Raw genomic sequence first — 18250 nt, 5'->3', positions numbered from 1 at the left:
TGGGCTCTGGATGTGTGACTCCTGAGCCATAATTTCTAATCTTGTGGCTAATTTGTTAGTTTTACAAAGGCAGTTTGGTCCCTAGACAAGAAGGGGTATTTTTTTTTCAGGGAGGGGCTGTTATTATCTTTGTTTCAAAGTTAAACTATAAACTAAATTTCTCCCAAAGTTAGTTTGGCCTACGCCCAGGAATGAACAAGAGCAGTTTGGAGGTTAAACGCAAGATGGAATCAGTTCAGTCAGATCTCTTTCACTGCCATAATTTCCCTGTGTCAGGGTTTTCTCACTCTCATGATTTTTGCAAAAGTGGGTTCTGATCTTGCTTTGTCTCTGCAGACTGTGTGTTTTGGCTTTTAGCACACTTTGTAATTTTTTTTGTTGAAAGCCCAATACGATGTATTGAGTAATAGGAACTGAGGTGGATAGGATGTGAGTGTGAAGTTTATGTTTATCTGATTAGGCATTGGGCTGTGTTTACTATTGAAGACTAAGCTCTGATTTTTTTTTTTTTTTGTCCTGCCTAAATTCCTGTCTAAGGGGTCTAGGGAGTCATGCCCTACAAACCATAAATTCTCATCAGATGCGTTTGATTTAACCCTGTATATTGTGACTTATTTTCCAATCTGACTCTGGCACAACAAGGAAGAAAATCAAAATATTTTACCCCCAAACATATTTCTCTGTTATGTCTTGAAATGGTCCTGCAAAGTCGTCCCTTGTGGGTAAAATCCACATTCTATAGAGAATCTCCTTTCCCTTTTTTTTCCTTCTTTCCTTTCCAGATCCAGGAGATAATCAACTAAGAGCCCGGTGCCCTTTTAGGTCTGATAATAAACATTTTACAACATGCTCACTCTGAAGTTGGCTATCTGAAAGCTTCCTCTACGCAGTAAAACTTGATCTCCACAAGCCTTTATCTTAACCTGAACATTTTCTTTCTGTTGATTCCAGGTCTTCAGATAAACTCAACCAATTGTCAACCAGAAAATGTTTAAATTTACCTATAGCCTGGAAGCCCTGCTCCCCCCGCTTTGAGTTGTCCCACCTTTCTGAACTAGACCAATGTATTTCTTAAATGCATATGATTGATGTCTCATGCCTCCTTAAAATATATAAAACCAAGCTGCGCCCCAACCACCTTGGGCACATGTTCTCAGGACCTCCTGAGGGCTGTGTCACAGGCCATGGTCACTCATATTTGGCTCAGAATAAATCTCTTAAAATATTTTACAGTTTGACTCTTTTTGTCAACACTGTTTACTGTGGCTGCAGTGTCAGAGGCTGAAATTTCCTCTAGTGCTCTTGTTTTTATCTCCCCTGTTGTCTTTGGGTTTTCCTAGAGACTTTTAAAATTTTACAATAGGGCCTAAGGCTTGCAGTTCTTGATCCTCCATTATTACACAGGAGCTCTATTGAGAAGGCAATGAGGTGTGGGGGAGGGGAAGCATCCTGTAGCCCTGTGATCAGGGCTCAGTCTTTAGTGAGCCCGAATTGAGTATTTCCCTTCTCTCAGGCCAGTTAGGCCCGGATAAAATCCCAAGTTGGGCTCTAGCAAAATGCTTTCCCCATGAGGGCAGCAGTTAAGGAGAGCAAAATGCTCCGGCCATATCTTAAAATGGTTGCTATCTCCCTTCCAGGGTGAGGAGTATGAGGAACCTTCACAGTGAGTAACTGGTGGTGTCAGAGGCACGTCTGAACCAGAGCAACTCCATCTTGAATAGGGGGTGGGTAAAATAAGGCTGAGGCCTACTGGGCTGCATTCCCAGACAGACAGTCTAAGTCACAGAATGAGATAGGAGGCAGGCACAAAATACAGGTCATAACGACCTTGCCGATAAGACAGGTTGCAGTAAAGAAGCCAGCCAAAACCCATCAAAACCAAGATGGTGATGAGAGTGACCTGGTCGTCCTCACTGCTACACTCCCACCAGCGCCATGCCAGCTTACAAATGCCGTGGCTATGTCAGGAAGTTGCCCTATATGGTCTAAAAAGGAAAGGCATGAATAATCCACCACCTGTTTAGCATATAATTAATAAATAACCATAAAAATGGGCAACCAGCAGCCTTTGGGTCTGTTCTGCCTATGGAGTAGCCATTCTTTTGTTTCTTTACTTTTCTAACAAACTTGTTTTCACTTTATGGACTTGCCTTGAATTCTTTCTTGTGCAAGATCTAAGAACCCTCTCTTGGGGTTTGGCTTGGGACCCGTTTTGAGTAACAGTAGGGCTTCTGGAGGTGAAACTCCCAGCTGTGTGGCATCTCCAAGACTGGCCCCTCCTGGAGTTTTAAACTCGAACTCGTCCAGCTGAGGCCGTCTGCTCCTTTTAAGCTGAAATTCTCTGTATCTGTCTGTCTGTTTCTTTCATTTTCAAGGCAGCAGATTGCCCTGGGACCTCAATTCTCTGATGGATGTAAGAATTGCTGATTTTCAATTTGTTCAGTTTTTTTTTTAATATGAAGATTTCCAAGCTCTTCACATGTTGGACTGGAAACCGGAGTTTCTTAACATTTAGTCGCTCTACATATGTATTCATATTTCATTGATTTTTGAATAGCAAACCAGTCTTGCATTGTTAAATAAACTTGATTTCATTATAATGTATTATCCTATTTACATAAAATGGAATTCAATTTGCTCACATTTTGTTTAGAATTTTTCGTCTACATTGATAGGAGAAATTGTTGGTAATTTTTCTTCCTTGTAAAGTTCTTGTCAAGTTTCTTTATCAAAGCTTTTCTTCCTCATCAAATCAATTGAAGAGATGTTTATATCCTATGAAAAAGAAAATGTTTAAGATTAATGTCATTTCCTCTTAAAATATTTGAATGAATTCAAGTCTGGAGTTTTCCTTATAGGGAGCTTTTGACGTAAAGATTCAATTTCTTTAGTAGGTATAGAACTATTCATGTTTTCCATTTCTATCAGTTTTGGTAAGTTATGATTTCTAAACTTCATACTTTTCTCGTATCATCTTAAAATTTATTTAATGACACCTTTTATTTTTGATTTTGGTAATTTATGCCTTCTCCAATTTTCTTGATGAGTGATTTAAGTATTTATTAATTTTTAGTTTTTTTCAAAGAAGAACCAACTTTTATGCTGTTTCTCCATTGAATATTTGTGTTTTAAGCCCTTATTTCTGACCTTATTATCCCCCCTCCTGCTTTCTTGGACTTAGTTTGCTTTTGTTATTCTTACTTCTTCTAAATAGATATTTAGATCACTTTTTTCAGCTTCTCTTCTAATATATACAGTTAGTGCTATAAGTTTTTCTCTAAGTACACCTTTATTTAGATACTATGAATTTTGACACGTCATTTTTAATTGTAATTTACTTGAAAATATTTTCTAAATTCTATTGGGATATCTTCTTGACATAGAATATTTAGAGGTGAATGGATTAATTTCTAAATATTGGGGATTTCTAAAATATTTTTACTGATGCCAAACTTAATTACACTATGATGAGAGAACACACTCTGAATAATTTCAAAACAGAGATTTTTCATGACTTGCCTTAAGGCCTGGCATATGGCCAATTTTGACAATTGTTCCAGATAAGTAATTTTGAAACCTTTTGGTCTCAGGATTCCTTTATACTCTTAAAAATTACTGGGATCCCCAAAGAGCTTCTGTTAACGTGGGTTACATATATTGATATTTGCCATATTAAACACTGAGAAAGTTTTACATTTGCTTTTTACTCAAAATAATAATTATTTGCTCAAAATATTACTCAAATATTATTACTCAAAATATTATTACTCAAATATTACTCAAAATATTATTACTCATTATTTACTCAAAATAATCATAAAAATCAAAATAATCAATCATCATAAACCTATTCCATGTTAGTCTAAATAATATATTTTATGAAAAATATCTCCATCTTCAAAAACAAAAAAATTTAGTCATAAGAGTAACATCGTTTTGCATTTTTTCAAATCTCTGATTTCTGGCTTAATGAGAGACAGATTCTCATATCTGCTTCTGTGTTCAATCTGTTTCAATCTGTTGTTCTGATTAAGGCATGTAAAGAAGATCCAGCTCCACACAATATGTAATTGGAAAAGGATGGAGTATTTTAATATCCTTGTCAGATGACTGTGGTTATTCTTTAATACTACAACAAAAGTCCACAAGTGGTAGTTTCTTAAGGATTGGTCACAATGTGAAATTTGAAGCCATATCTAGAAACTTTTCATACTCTATTACTTGGAAAGCCATTATCCTATCTTGCTCTTTGAATGAAACTTTAATGGATGCATGATTTTATAACATCATGCATTGGTCATTCAAAAAATATTTGTCGTTGACTTACACAAATCTTGCAAGTGTTGACACATTTTATTATACAAAATCAAAACAGCATATTCATTAATATCATTATCAGTCCTATCAGGGAAGCCTTTTACTATTGGGATGCTACCAAGTTCCTGGTGACAGATTCAATTTTTCCAAAATTCTAATTTTCACTTAAATTCAAATTTTATATGCTATACTTCAGTATTTTTTCCTTTAAGAGACAGGTTCACTTTGTACATTTTTCAGAATGTCTTTCAAGTCTGATTAACCATAATTTATCTGTCAGTTGCTAGATAGATCTATCTACCTATAGGTATCATCTATAGGTAGATAAATAGATAGTATATAGATAGATCTATTTATCTATCTATGACTTGTTCCTTCAAGGACTATTGTCATTCCATGAAAAGAGGCTAATGCAGCTAACAACTCAAAAAAAAAAATCACACAATTCCTTTTCCCAGAAGCGACCATCACATTTCATTTTTCATCAGAGGTACTTCATTTTGTCACACAGAATATTAGAACAATGTTTGCTGAAGAGGTCAAGATTTACTAAAATTAATCACTTTTACTGAAACATCAAGGGTATTCTTAGGGGAAACTAACTTTGCTTGTTTGTTCCTTTTCTGTGAGTGCCTGGTGGTGGTGAATACAGTGACTCCTATGGCTTTGGTGCCATTGCCTTAATTTTGGGTGAGGCATCTACTATCACTTTTGCATCTTTAGGGCAAATGTCAACTGAGTGAGAAAGGCAAGGGTTATTATGGAAATAGTCTGAGCTCTTGAATGTCCTGGAAGAGTGTCTGGAACCCCCAGGGATCCATGGATCTCACTTTGAGAAACACTGCATTAGGATGAGGTTCTTCAGGGCCCCCATGTGAGTGCCTGGCTGTTATCAGGGCAGCTCTTCCTTGTCAGACCCTGAATTCCATTTTTAAGAATTTCTCCAGTGCTATGATGGTGCCAAAAGCCCTGTGTGGCTCCTCAGGCTTTTTACAGCTAATTTTTTTCTGCTTCTCTAGGTTCATGCCTTTTACAAATAGGCTGAGTTCCCTGCGGGGAAGGGGTTGAGACTGTTAGACTAGCTCCTTTCTGCTTGACTTTTTTTTTTTTTTTTTTTTTTTGAGACGGAGTCTCTCTCTGTGTCCTAGGCTGGAGTGCAATGGCACGATCTCGGCTCACTGCAACCTCCGCCTCCCGGGTTCGAGCGATTCTCCTGCCTCAGCTTCCCTAGTAGCTGGGACTACAGGCGCCCACCACCATGCCTGGCTAATTTTTTGTATTTTTAGTAGAGATGGGGTTTCACTGTGTTAGCCAGGATGATCTCGATCTCCTGACCTCATGATCTGCCCGCCTCGGCCTCCCAGAGTGCTGGGATTACAGGCGTGAGCCACTGCGCCCGGCCTCTGCTTGACTTTTCTCTGGGATCTTGACCTCTCCAGTCTTGGCTAACTTGATGGCCCTGAACTACAACTTCTGACTCCTTAGATGCATGAAATGGAAAACTGCTCAGACTGATCTAGGAAGATCCTTCTAAGGAGGCAGAGGCAAGGATTATTGGGATGAGCATTCCAGACACAGGACCCTGCCCCAGGAAAGGCCCCGCGGCAGGACCAGCTGCCTCTCCTTAAAGCAGGGCAGGGTTTATGTGGCTGAAGAGCTGTGAGAGGTGAAGGAGGCAGCAGGAGAAGAGCTGGAGGCCCAGGCTGTGGTCAGATTCTGTAGGGTCTTAGAGGCCACGGCAAACCTTTGCACTTCATTGGTGTGGGCAGCTCTTGGAGATATTTAAGCATGGCACCCTGTAGTTTGCATTTGGAAATATTTTCTTAAGTGTCCTTGGATGCCTTGTTTTATAACTGAGACACAGCCCAGAAGGCAAGAAGGTTGGAGGGCTTCTTTTAGGTCACAAGCTTTTAGGGGCAGGCTTTGACTAAAATAGACATCTCTAAATCCTCCTGTCAGCCAGATGCAGAGACCTGCCTTCCTCCTCTCCGGGATGCTGGGAGGGGAAGCTGATGAAATACGCAAAGTCCTTTGTGCTTTCCATATACAAAGAAGTAAGGCTGTCCTATCTAAATTTGTTTCCCATTGAAAGCTTTCTGAGTGAAAGGCAATGAATTTTCCAACACAGACCTTTATTCCCTTTACCAACCTAAACTGGCTTTTTGCAGAAAAACGGGTCACACTAGAAAATAAGCTAGCATCAAACAGGAAAGCTATTCAGATTCATGAGACCACTAGGGCATGGAGAGGCTGCAGACTGGAGGTAGCTGCGTCTAGGATCTGGACTCTTTTTGACACAATGACATTGACAAAGTGCACGTTTTAACCTGAATCACTTCAGCCTGCTCAACCTGCTTCATGGGATGACGGGAAGACGTGATAACTTATGGATTTATATATGGCTTTGGTACCCAGACAAAGATTTATAACTGTGTGCGTTGGTTATTGCTTGGTGCCTCCTGAAAGAACTGGATGATGATCTTTGATAGAAATCTTTTAAGGGCATGGCTGGGAGACACCAAAGCAGGGACTCTGGCAAGTATAAAGAAAAAAGCGTTGATATCATCTAACCAGACACACTAAGCACCCTAATGACATGCTGTGTAAAAATGGAAGTTAATTCCATCCTACTTTCCTTTTTGTATAGCTAGCGTTTGCTAGATGCACTTGGCTTAATTTGATGAGGCAGGATCTGAGGCCTCTGTGACCCTCAATTTCTGAGGTAGCCATCCCCACAGAAATACAATGCAAGCCACCTAAGGTAATAACCTATGTAATTATAAAAGTTCTAATAGCCACATTAAAGAAGTAAAAATTTTGAATAATATATCTTATTTAATGTAATAGATCCAAAATACTATCATTTCAATATGTAATTAAAATAAACTATTACCAATGAGGTTTTTTTTTTGGACAGAGTCTCACTCTGTTACCCAGGCTGGAGTGCAATGGCATGATCTCGGCTCACTGCAACCTCCGCCTCCCACTTGCAAGCAATTATCCTGCCTCAGCCTCCTGAGTACCTGGGATTACAGGCACATGCCACCACAGCTGGCTAATTTTTGTATTTTGTAGTAGTAGAGACGAGGTTTCACCATGTTTACACTTTTTTTTTTTTAGTATGTCTTCAAAATTCAGGGTGTATTTTGCATTACAGCACATCTCACGCACATTTCAAGGGCTCGCAGCCACGTGGTTGGTGCCCACCATATTGGACAGCACAGGTCGGAAGCAGATCACCTTGGTTCCCTGTGCCTTTTGTGTCTGTGCTCTGGGAAACAAGGCGGAATCGGAACTTTGCCAGCATGGTGTAGTGATGTTTTGTCTTCTCAGAAGATTGCATCCCCTTTTTTAGAGGAATTCTTTTACTCACACTTGAAACATATGGTTCTGGTGGGGCAGCCAATTAGGGTATCCGTACGCCTGGCCTTGCTAGTTGATTCAGCCATGGACTTGTGACCTCAGCTACCCAATTAGAGTCCCTCCCTGGATTTTAAAAAATGGCAGAAGTCTGTCTTGTCTGGGTGAGATAGTAGGCCTGTAGGATAGAGTGCTCTATGGTGTATGGTAGACTTATAGGGCCAGCTGGCCAGAGGGATTAGGCCAACCCAGAGAGAGAGAGTGTGTTCATGTGTGCATGTGTGTGCTGTGTGTGTGTGATAGGGAGGTTGTTTGAATACAGTGTAGCTATTGCTGTCTTCACTCTGTTCTTTAGGTCCATAGCTAATAATTTTCCTTTTCCACTTAAGTTAGAGTTGGTTTTTGTCCCTTGCAAAATCATGGCTTATCTCTGGTTTTTAAGAATACAAACCTTGTCACCGTGAGTCTTGCTGTAAATCAGTGTCTCAGGGTCTACAGACAGACGAACACGACGCTCTCCTCCAAAAACTCCTGCCTTCTTATCAAAGCTGCAGGCCTTGGGGAAACGAAGATAATTTTTCCTATAGATTGAAAACACAGTTGTGATTGCTGTCTTATATCCAATTAATGCCTGCGCTAAGAGAGAAATCTAGCCTACTTTCAAATGACAAATTTGATTATGGGATTCAATCTGCTCTCCACTGACGCAAAATGCTATTTTTCATTGTTGCAGCCTCAGCCCTCTCCCGAGCACAGACTATCTTTCAGCCAAATGGTAGGGGGTTTTTGTGAGGCATTTACTTGCTTAATTGATCAAACCCTCTCTAAACCCAGCTGTTTCACACTTAAGAGAATTTTAGCTTCTATCTTTTATTAAAATAGAAATAAACATGTCACTTTAAGTATAATAGTAGGAGCAATAAGAGCAAATTACATTGTTCATTTCTTTTCTTTTGGACTCTTTTAACTCAATCATGTTAAAAGAGCCTCAAGTCAGCCTCATGTTGATGAGATATTTTTGCTATAGAATTCCTTTTCATGTGAAGATTCATGTGAAGATTCCTCTTCATGTGAACATACCTCGTGAAGATTGTCCTGTGTATTTCATATTTATCATCGTGATGGTGTATGGAATTTTCCTCCCATTACATTTTGTGTCAGGTTGTTATTGGTGTAAAACAGCCAATTTTAAGCCAATATTCTTTTTATACCCATCTAAGCAATGCTTGCCAACATAAACCACATTTTCCCTGTGCTGTTGTATCCAAGGATCCAGAAAATTGTCTATGGCACTGCTCTAAGACTGCTCTAAATGTGTTACCCAGCCTGCTCTTTGGAACTTCCAAATCCTATTTAGCTGGCCAATGCTTCTTGCCTTGGAACGTTGGAGAGCTGGTTTCACCCTGAAGCACAATGCTTGGAGCACTTTACGAGGCTCAAAAGTTATGTAACCAGGCTTTTGGGGAGGGGTTATGGGAAATGCAGGGAATTTGTATTAATCTACACGCTGCAGGGGATGGGAAAAAGCCAAGGGCATTAGCAACACCAAAAGGCCAAAGCAACAGCGTCCAGAGGGTGTCCTCAGAGATATCTGGGAGCCCTTGCTCCCTCCAGAGTCGATTTCTTATTTAGGCCCAGGCTGGGTCACTCTGGTGCTGCCTGTGACCATGAAAACTGCTCTCTGAAATGGGAGACTCCGGGCTTCCTGCTCCTGATCCTGTGCTGACTGCAGTGGCACCGGGGTAGTCAGCCAGCACCTGGGGGGCCACTGTGAGCAATGGAGGCTGCCTTGAGCCTCTGAGCACGGCGGCCGAGGCCAATCTTCTCATTGTAATGGCCGTCAACACAGTCACTGATTTAGATGCCACTTCCCTGGGCCCTTGCTGCACAGGAAGGGAGAAGACCTTTCCCAAGCCAGTCAGGATACGTCCCTTCCCATCTCTCTAGTGGTGCACTCGGGCTTTTTGCTCCCACCCCCTCCCAGCCAATCCTATGGACTCTCAGCACAAATGCCCCGTAGACTGGGCTGAGAGCTCGGAGAACCGTTCTGCATAGGGGAGTACCCCATGTTTCCTCCGTTCTGTGACATGACTCCGGAAAGCAGATGCTCTGGCCACCTCTTCCCTTGGGAAGAGCCCACCTGACAGTCAGCAGGGGCGCTTGTCTGACTGTCCCTGAGTTTGCTCAAGAGTGTCTGTTCTTACCCTAGAAATGCTCCCCAAAGCGCTTGATCGCTGCTGCTGTGAGGAGCTGTGTCCTGCCTGTGAGAAGCTCCACTTCCCACTTCCCACGGAGGCGTCTGGGGCTGGTGTTCATGCTGGGACTTCTATCAAGGGATCCCATGGAAGCACCTCCTCTTGCCCCAGCGATTCCCCAAATCCCTCCTCAAACCCTGGACCCGGGCTCTTTCCTCCTCTGCCCTGTGGACCCACCTTACCCCGTGAGAGAGGAACTGATGTGCAGGGAAAGACACCCTCATACTTAGCCGTCTCCAATTGCCAGAAATATTTTCCTTGCATTGAGGCAAATTATTTCTTCCTGCTATTTCCACGTTTTGTTTTGTTTTGTTTTTTGAGATGGAGTCTTTCTCTGCCCCCCAGGCTGGACTGCAGTGGTGCAAACTTGGCTTACTGCAACCTCTACCTCCCAGGTTCAAGTGATTATCCTGCCTCAGCCTCTCAAGTAGCTGGGATTACACGTGCCCGCCACCGCTAATTTTAATTTTTGTAGTTTTAGTAGAGCCAGGGTTTCATCATGTTGGCTAGGCTGGTCTCAAACTTTAAGTTGATCTGCCTGCCTTGGCCTCCCACAGTGCTAGGATTACAGGTGTGACCCACTGTGCCTGGCCTCACGCTTCCATCTTTTAACCCCAATTTGCCCTCCAGAATCATAACAATAATAAGTACAGTCCATCCATGTTTTGAAGATGACCTTTTTGTTTCCCCATGGACTTCTCTTTTTAGCCCAAACACCCCAAATTCTTTCCATCAGCCTTCATCTGCTGTATGTATACTCTCACTTATCTCCTGGTAACTTACAGAGAAGCTCTAGGTTGTAAATGTCTCGGGCTGTAGCTCTCCAAGGGTGATTTGTCCTGCAAGGAATAGCAAGGCTGTCCCCTTCCATGTGGCTAACAGGGACTTGCTGCCAGGATGGCCTTCGCTCAGACGAGCCTTCTTGGCCCTTCCTTGCAAGTTTCACCAAGTAATCCACCTGCCCCCTCAGCCCTCCCTACCTCCCACCAATCTCCCTGTGATTGTTGCAAGCTGAGTTTGACTTCTGGCAGAACTCAAAGCCTTGCTGAGCTCTTCCCTCCCACAGCCAATTCCTAGTCTTTGTACCAATCTACATGTGGAACTTGGCTCCCTTTCCTCGATTCATATAACTATCTGTTTACAGACCTGGACTTAACTGAACACTGGGACTTGTTCCGACAATCCCTTCACAATTCTCACCAGCACGGGCTCCAGGGTCCTGCTGCCATTTTGTTTGCTCTCTGACTTCCCGTTCTGCTCGTGGCATCTCCTTCCTCAAAGCAAATCCTTTCCATATGCAGAAGGATTATGTGGTCTCTGTTTTTTTGCCCCCAATACTGGGTTCTAGAGCTCTTCTTGCAGACTGAAAAGTCATCAGTGTCTTCTACTAAACCATGGGGTATCCATTTCAAGAGTAGCTCCTTCTCCTTTCCTTCCCAGTGTCAAGAAGAAGGGGTGGAATGGAAACTGAGTTTCACCTCTATGTGGATTATGCTGTCTGATTTCCACGTCTAAGAAGGCCAAAGTGCTGCAGCTATCAGGTTAGGTTTGATTCCAAACAAGCATTTCCTTCCATGATATTGTCAATGTAATAAATGTTGGAAGTTCTGGAGGAATTACCGCTCTCCCGGAAGTCTCTGGAACATTTCAAGGAGCCTTACTGACCCCCAGGACTGCTGGGAAAATTACCAAGATGGTAATTTTCTTGGAAGCATCTTTTTCACTTTTACTATGCCTAAATGTGTTGGGATGTACACTCTTTGCTGAGGCTCCAGAAATATTATGTTGGCAGAATTAAATTCCTGATTGTCTAAGAATTACCATGATTTGAAACCATTCTTTTGATTCAGGGCAGAATCTTGGATTTTTCTGGAGGTCACTTTAAGACAATTTAGTTTTGTGATCATCTCCGTCTTCACTCATTAATCCAAGTAATGTTTATTGAGCACCTCCTGCATCCCAAGACTTGGCTATGTACTTGGATATGTACCCAGCAAAGAATGGAACCGAGTCTTTGCCATTATTAAGTTTACAGCATAGTGGGGAATACAGACATCAGAGCAAATTAATACAAAGGTAGTGAAAATTACAACAGAGAAAACGAAAACCACAACATCAATTGTTCCCTTTAATGAACATGATGTCTTCTCTCTGTAAGTAAATTTTGAAGTGTTCATCTAGGACGTTGACATACCTCATGAAGATTGTCCTGTGTATTTCATATTTATCATCGTGATGGTGCATGGAATTTTCCTCCCATTACATTTTGTGTCAGGTTATTATTGCTGAAAAACAAAGCTATTGATTTTTATAGATTTATTTTGTAACTAGGCACCTTATTAAACTCTTTTATTATGTTTTAAAATTTGGTAATAGCTTTTCTACTGAAAGCAATTTTCGCTGACCTCAGGATGATGTTCTCTCTCTAGAACTGCCTTGTCTTTCTCATCATGCTGAAAGTAAAACTGTGTATGAAAAAAACGCTTCGGAAATAATTCTCTCCTTCTCCTTGGAGCAAGTCCACTTCTTAGGGGACATTGGTTCTAGTTCACCATAATCGTGCCCTTCTCTTAAACTCCTGCATCTTTTTATACATCCTTCACCTTTTTATACATTTTTTGTACTTCAACCTCACCCTCCACTTGCCCCCACCTGCCCATCATTCTTAGCCAGGAAGGGTGGTGTTTGCTCAGAATGTGAACTTGAGGACATTTCTTTCAGAGACGATGTGGGCAAATCTTTAGTCTCAGGTGAAATAGAAGTCAGGAAGCTTGGGTTTGGATGGATAGGGAGGTTAGTCCCGTAAATTCACTGTTGCATCCATTTGCTTATTTTTTCAGAGCCTTGGCTTGCTCTTCCCTCTTTCTGCAATGCTGTTCCCACAGGTGTCCATGGGACTCATTCCATTGTTTTATTCATTTCTCTGCTGCCCCAGCAACTTCTGTGAGCCTCATTCCCAACCATTTTACTTCAGCGGCAGCCACGCTCCCCTATCCCCCAAGCCCTGCCTCCCTTACCTGCTTTCCTGTCCTTTCTGGGCTCATCCCCTCCTGACCTGGGATATATTGATCTCTTTATGGCCTCTATTAGAATGTAAACTTCCTTGGAGACTCTGACATTGGTTTATTCCCATATGCCTGGTGATTCAACCACTGTTTGTTCCTTTCTGGGCTCTCAAATATGTGTAAAATAAATGAATCCAGCCAACCCCCAAGTACCTGCTGTGTGCCAGTTTCTGAGTGAGCTCTGGAGATCCACTGGTGAGTGCATCAGACAGAGTCAGTGTGTCAGGTCCTAGGCCACAAAGGGAGAACTGGGCTCCCCAGAGAACTTTCTTTTCCCTGTGTGGGGTGCAGGCTCCATTCACTGGAGCATCACCATTTCTGTCTCAGGGATCCTGGGAGCCAACACCAGTCTGCTTGGTGTGAGGACCCTGGAGCCCTTGCTGTGGTCAGTAGGTCATCCCTGTTGATCAGACACCGTCTTGCCCTCGTGCTCAGCTCCTGCCGCTGTGTCTTTGCAGATTTGAGTATATTCTGTCCAATACTGTCCAGGAACGCTGCACTCTCACATGTGTGGAATCAGAGTGGCTGGGATACCTCCGACCCACTTCTATCCATACAGATAGTCCCCAACTTAATGAGGGTTTGGCTGAATGATTTTTCAACTTTACCATGGTACAAAAGTGTTACACATTTGGTAGAAGCCCATACAAGTATTCTACTTTTCACTTTCAGTACAGTATTCAAGAAATTACATAAAATATTCAATACTTTACTGTAAAATGGGCTTTGTGTGAGATGATTTTGCCCTACTGTCAGTCGGCTGATGTAAGCATCCTGAGCACGTTTAAGGGAGGCTGGGGGAAGTGATAGTGTTCGTTGTTAGATTAGGTGCGTTAAGTGTGTTTTTGACTTAGGGTATTTTCAGCTTACGATGGGTTTATCAGGATGAACCCCCTCATAACTCAAGGATCATCTGACATCCTCAAAGTCAAGAGGTCTCTAGGTTCACAGATATGTACTGTTCCTGTTTTTCAGCCCATGTATTTTTCATATGCCTAAGTCTTTTCATTGTTAATCATTTACTGGGAATTTTGAAAGAAAGGGAAATTCAGAAATTGACTCAAGTCACCTTAAAAATTGTTTATTGTGATCATTAATGGTGATTAATAGACATGTTTTTCTTACATTTTTATTAAAATAACTTCAGTCAACTGCTACTTTTGTGTCTTCTCCCCTTTCCTTCTTTTTAAAGTCAAAAAGTCTATCTCATATACCATATTTTTAATTATTCAAAAGACACATTTTTTCACATTCCAATATCTTCGAAATTGGGATGCATACTACAGTTGACAGCTTCCTACAGTCTCTGCTGGCCCAACAACAATTAGGATATTATTGACATTGAGGACTAATTTGTGAGGTGCGATTGTAATCATTTCCAGCATTAAAAAAATGCTGTGTCATCAACATGAACATCAATGACACTGATGTTCACCTGAAATTTGAAAAGAAATCCACAAGTTTCAGACTTTAAATGTAAAAAAAGCTTTAGGAATACCTTGACTAAATTATGTCACTTATATGACAGATTTGTCTATATTTTAATCTAAAATAATTCTTTCAATAAAATAAAAGTTCTAAGGTACTAGAAATCATTGCATTATAGATTAATTGGCAGGCTTTTTCTTTCTTTTGTAGTGGTGCACAAAATAATAGTGCATCTTATAACTTTTGCTATCTTAGGTTTCATGAACTACATGACACGTCACCATGAAATAGATTCACAGAGATGTTAATAATTTCTTCCCTGCTTTTTTCTTTACACAGTCCTCTACTTCCTTCCAATTTATTTATCTAAGAAATAACAAAGTTCATGTTGAGAGATCCATTTTATAACTTTTACTTGTATAACTTTACTTATTTGCTTGTTTGTTCTGTTGGGAAATGCCAGGTTTCTAGATCAGAGATAGATTTCTAATTGCTCACATAGCCATCATTGCACCAGGCCCCATGCATCCATCCCCCTCAGAGTGACAAACCGAGATCCGGATGTAGGAATTTGGGCCACCGGAGAGGAGTATAAATTCTGGAGCTTACATAAAAGCTGCTGACATAGCTGCTCCTCCTCTTCTCACCCCAGTAGAGAAAGAGAAAGAGCTTTTGCTCTGAAATGTAAACAAAGGCTCTCTGGGGAGAGAACGAGAAGGTTTCTAGGTCCGTCAACCACTGAAATATAAACACCCATCGCTAGGGGAGATGCTGCTGCCAATCTTTCCAGAAGTTCCTACTTTAACTTCCAAGGTTTGTTGCCATTCAAACGTCCTTTAACCCAGGTTGCCAGCACCTTTTGCTCAGAAAGCAGTGACCATGTAAACATGGAAATACGATTTGTTTCCCCCAAATCATGCTGATTTATGCTAATATCTAAAGAAGAGTCCTGTGGATTGGGAGGTTGGGGGAGGCAAACAGCAAATTTTGACAACTGCTTGATGAAGTGGGAGAGAGAACGTCAAAATCTCCAGAAGTCCTTAATGAGATGGCCCTGTATTTGTTCAGAGGGATTTCATTGATACAGTGAGTGGAGGTAGAAGCTAATTTCTTAAAGGAACTGGGTATGGACTAAAGGATAGGGCCAGAATCAAGTGGGGAATATTTTGACTGTACTAGAAGGAAAGGAGTCAGAAAATAGAAGGAAGCAGCATCAACACGGGCAAGCTGGTGCAAGTGTATTTGTGCGGTGAGTGATATGACTATTTCTTTGACAAACAAAATCTTCAGTGCGAGTTTAACAAAAATCACAAAATGCTTGATGTGAATGGATTTCCTGTGGATCCTACTGAAGGGGAGAGTTCTGTGTCTCAGCATCCACTAGTGACAGCCCACGAGGTGGCAGGAGCACAGAAGGGAGAGGAGTGAGGCTATGGAGACCCAGGCATCATGGTGGGGGCTTCCACCTGCCACAGGCTGTGGAACTGGGGTTTTGGTGAAGTTCAACCAAGTCTCCCAGGGTTACATTGAATGAGTCAATTTTTATAGAATTGGGACAATGGTTGATTTTCTGTCTCATGCTTTGTGGCACTACTTTTCTGGGTCCTATATGTCAACAGTCAAGGGGCAGTGAGTCCAGGGTTATGGATCTAAGCTCTTTACAAGCCATTGGTCATTCTCAGCTTCATGGACATAGGTTATACCTCTGCCTCCAGCCATCCTACATCCCAGTCCTGCTGTTCTTTTTTTTTTTTTTTTTTTTTAATAATTGAGGTGGAATCTCACTCTGTCACCCAGGCTGGAGTGCAATGGCGCGATCTTGGCTCACTGCAACCTCCACCTCCCAGGTTCAAACAATTCTCCTGCCTCAGCCTCCCAAGTAGCTGGGATTACAGGCACCTGCCACCACATCCAGCTAATTTTTGTATTTTTAGTAGAGATGGGGTTTCACTATGGTGGCCAGCCTAATCTCGAACTCCTGGCCTCACGTGATCCTCCCACCTCGACCTGCCGAAGTGCTAGGATTACAGGTGTGAGCCACCGTGCCCAGCCCTGCTGTTCTTAAGGCTGGAAAAACAACTCCAAGCTCATATTCTATTAATAAAGGCTGGGGAAATTTTTCTTTGTGGCTAAAATCTGTGTGCATCAGCTTTGCATTCACTTATTCATTCATTCATTCAACCCATAAGTACTTTATGTCCCAGTCCCCAATTAGCTTACATCTGGAGAAGGAGCTATTAATAGATTAATACATGTAAAATTATGGCCTAGAGGTCCCGGCATAGTAACACCATCACGGAGGCATGCACAATGCACAGTAAAGGAGAGCGTGGCTGTTTCTGCTTGGAGCCTTGGGCAAGACTCCCCATTAAAAGTGTTATAGGTAGGCGAGGCATGGAAGGAATGGCTGTATGATGTATGCCAATAGAAGAGGTGCAGATCAGCATTCTAGATCAAAGGGAAACATGAGACAGGACAGTACAAGGGCAAATTGAAAGCTCACTGTCAGGGGAATGTAGAGATGTGAGTTGGAATGTCAAAGAGACGGGCTCTCACTCCCATCTCTGCAGGGCTTTACTATAAAGATTAGTAGCAATGGTCTTTATGCTCATGACCAAGGCGGGCCATAACCCTGCTGTTGATGAAGTGCCCTAGTGTACATGGTGGGAAGCTTAATGCCTGGAGCAGAACCAGGCTGGTCTTTCTCTACTGCATTCCCTGGTTCTGGCACAGGGTCTCACAGAGACTCAGTGTTCAATGAATATTTATTGATTGAAACAAATGAATCCTTTGGTAGTCTGACTCCATGTATTTAGCAATTGTAACGTTTATGCTAGCCAAATCAGTGTCCTGGTACCACTTGATATTCTTGAATATGATATAAAAATTTCTGTTGAGTCCCTGGTGCATACAATAAGGTAAGTTTCCAAATTTAGAATTGCATAATCATTTGTACACAACTTAAGAGGCAGATGCGAGAAGAATCCATGTAATGTGCTGAACATCATGCAGCTGCGCAATTGCTTTGGACTTTCTGTTTTATAGAGACAACGGCTTTCCCTGAATTTCTGAAGGAATGCACATTTTCTTGCCTAAGAGCTAGCAGCGAGTGGCTGCCGTGACAGTTTTAGCAACTGAATGCATCCTCGGCTGAATCTCAAGATTCGGTGGATAATAGACTGGTGGTCTGCTGTGCACTGTTGCAATGCCGAGCATTCACCCATACAGCCCCTCACGGCTCCTTTCGGAATCACTTGATGGCTGGCATTACTGGGAGCTGTCTCGCCTAACAGCAGCTTCATAGAATGTATTCCCATCACTCTTAAGAGAAATGTCTAGGGGGAAGAGGGGGGAGCTGCAGGCTAAAGCTGCGGGGCTGTTTCTAGCAAAAATATGTCTAAGATATATATATATATATATGCACCTAGATGGATAAGTGTAGCAGACAGCCACCCACCTGCTGTGGTTCCAGAGTGACTGTCCCCAGCCCCCAGAGGACAACTGCACTTGCTTTGCTTTTGGAAATTCTCTATTGTGCTCATGCCTTTTATTCTATAAGCAGAGTTAGGGCTTAAAATGTAAATGCCATCTGACCCAGTAATTTCACTCCAAGGCAAATAACAAAGGTTGATATCAAAAGACATTCCCTGCAAGATCATTTAAAATGGAAAAATATGCAAGGTACTCAAATGCCCAGTAAGGAGAAGCAAATCATATACGTGCAGCAAACGTAAGAGGTTTCCCAAAATTTAACATGTAAAGATATTCATAATATATTCTTAAGTGACATGAAGCAAAAATAATATAAAATTGTGCTGATGGAAA

General features: G+C 41.8%; 1 long non-coding RNA gene across 1 annotated transcript in view; it reads right to left on the bottom strand.

Annotated features, from left to right (window-relative positions):
• Window positions 1-8128: 8128 nt before the first annotated feature.
• LOC129143262 (uncharacterized) overlaps window positions 8129-18250 on the bottom strand; it is a 34972-nt gene continuing 24850 nt past the window's right edge. The window contains exon 3 of the long non-coding RNA XR_008546540.1: window positions 8129-8258. This is a non-coding gene — a long non-coding RNA (uncharacterized LOC129143262). The remainder of the gene's footprint in view (window positions 8259-18250) is intronic.

The sequence above is a fragment of the Pan troglodytes genome, chromosome 13 (assembly GCF_028858775.2).
Source record: "Pan troglodytes isolate AG18354 chromosome 13, NHGRI_mPanTro3-v2.0_pri, whole genome shotgun sequence".
Taxonomy (NCBI): domain Eukaryota; kingdom Metazoa; phylum Chordata; class Mammalia; order Primates; family Hominidae; genus Pan; species Pan troglodytes.
Note: the sequence above shows the minus strand (reverse complement) of the source record. Positions and strands in the feature narration are given on the sequence as shown.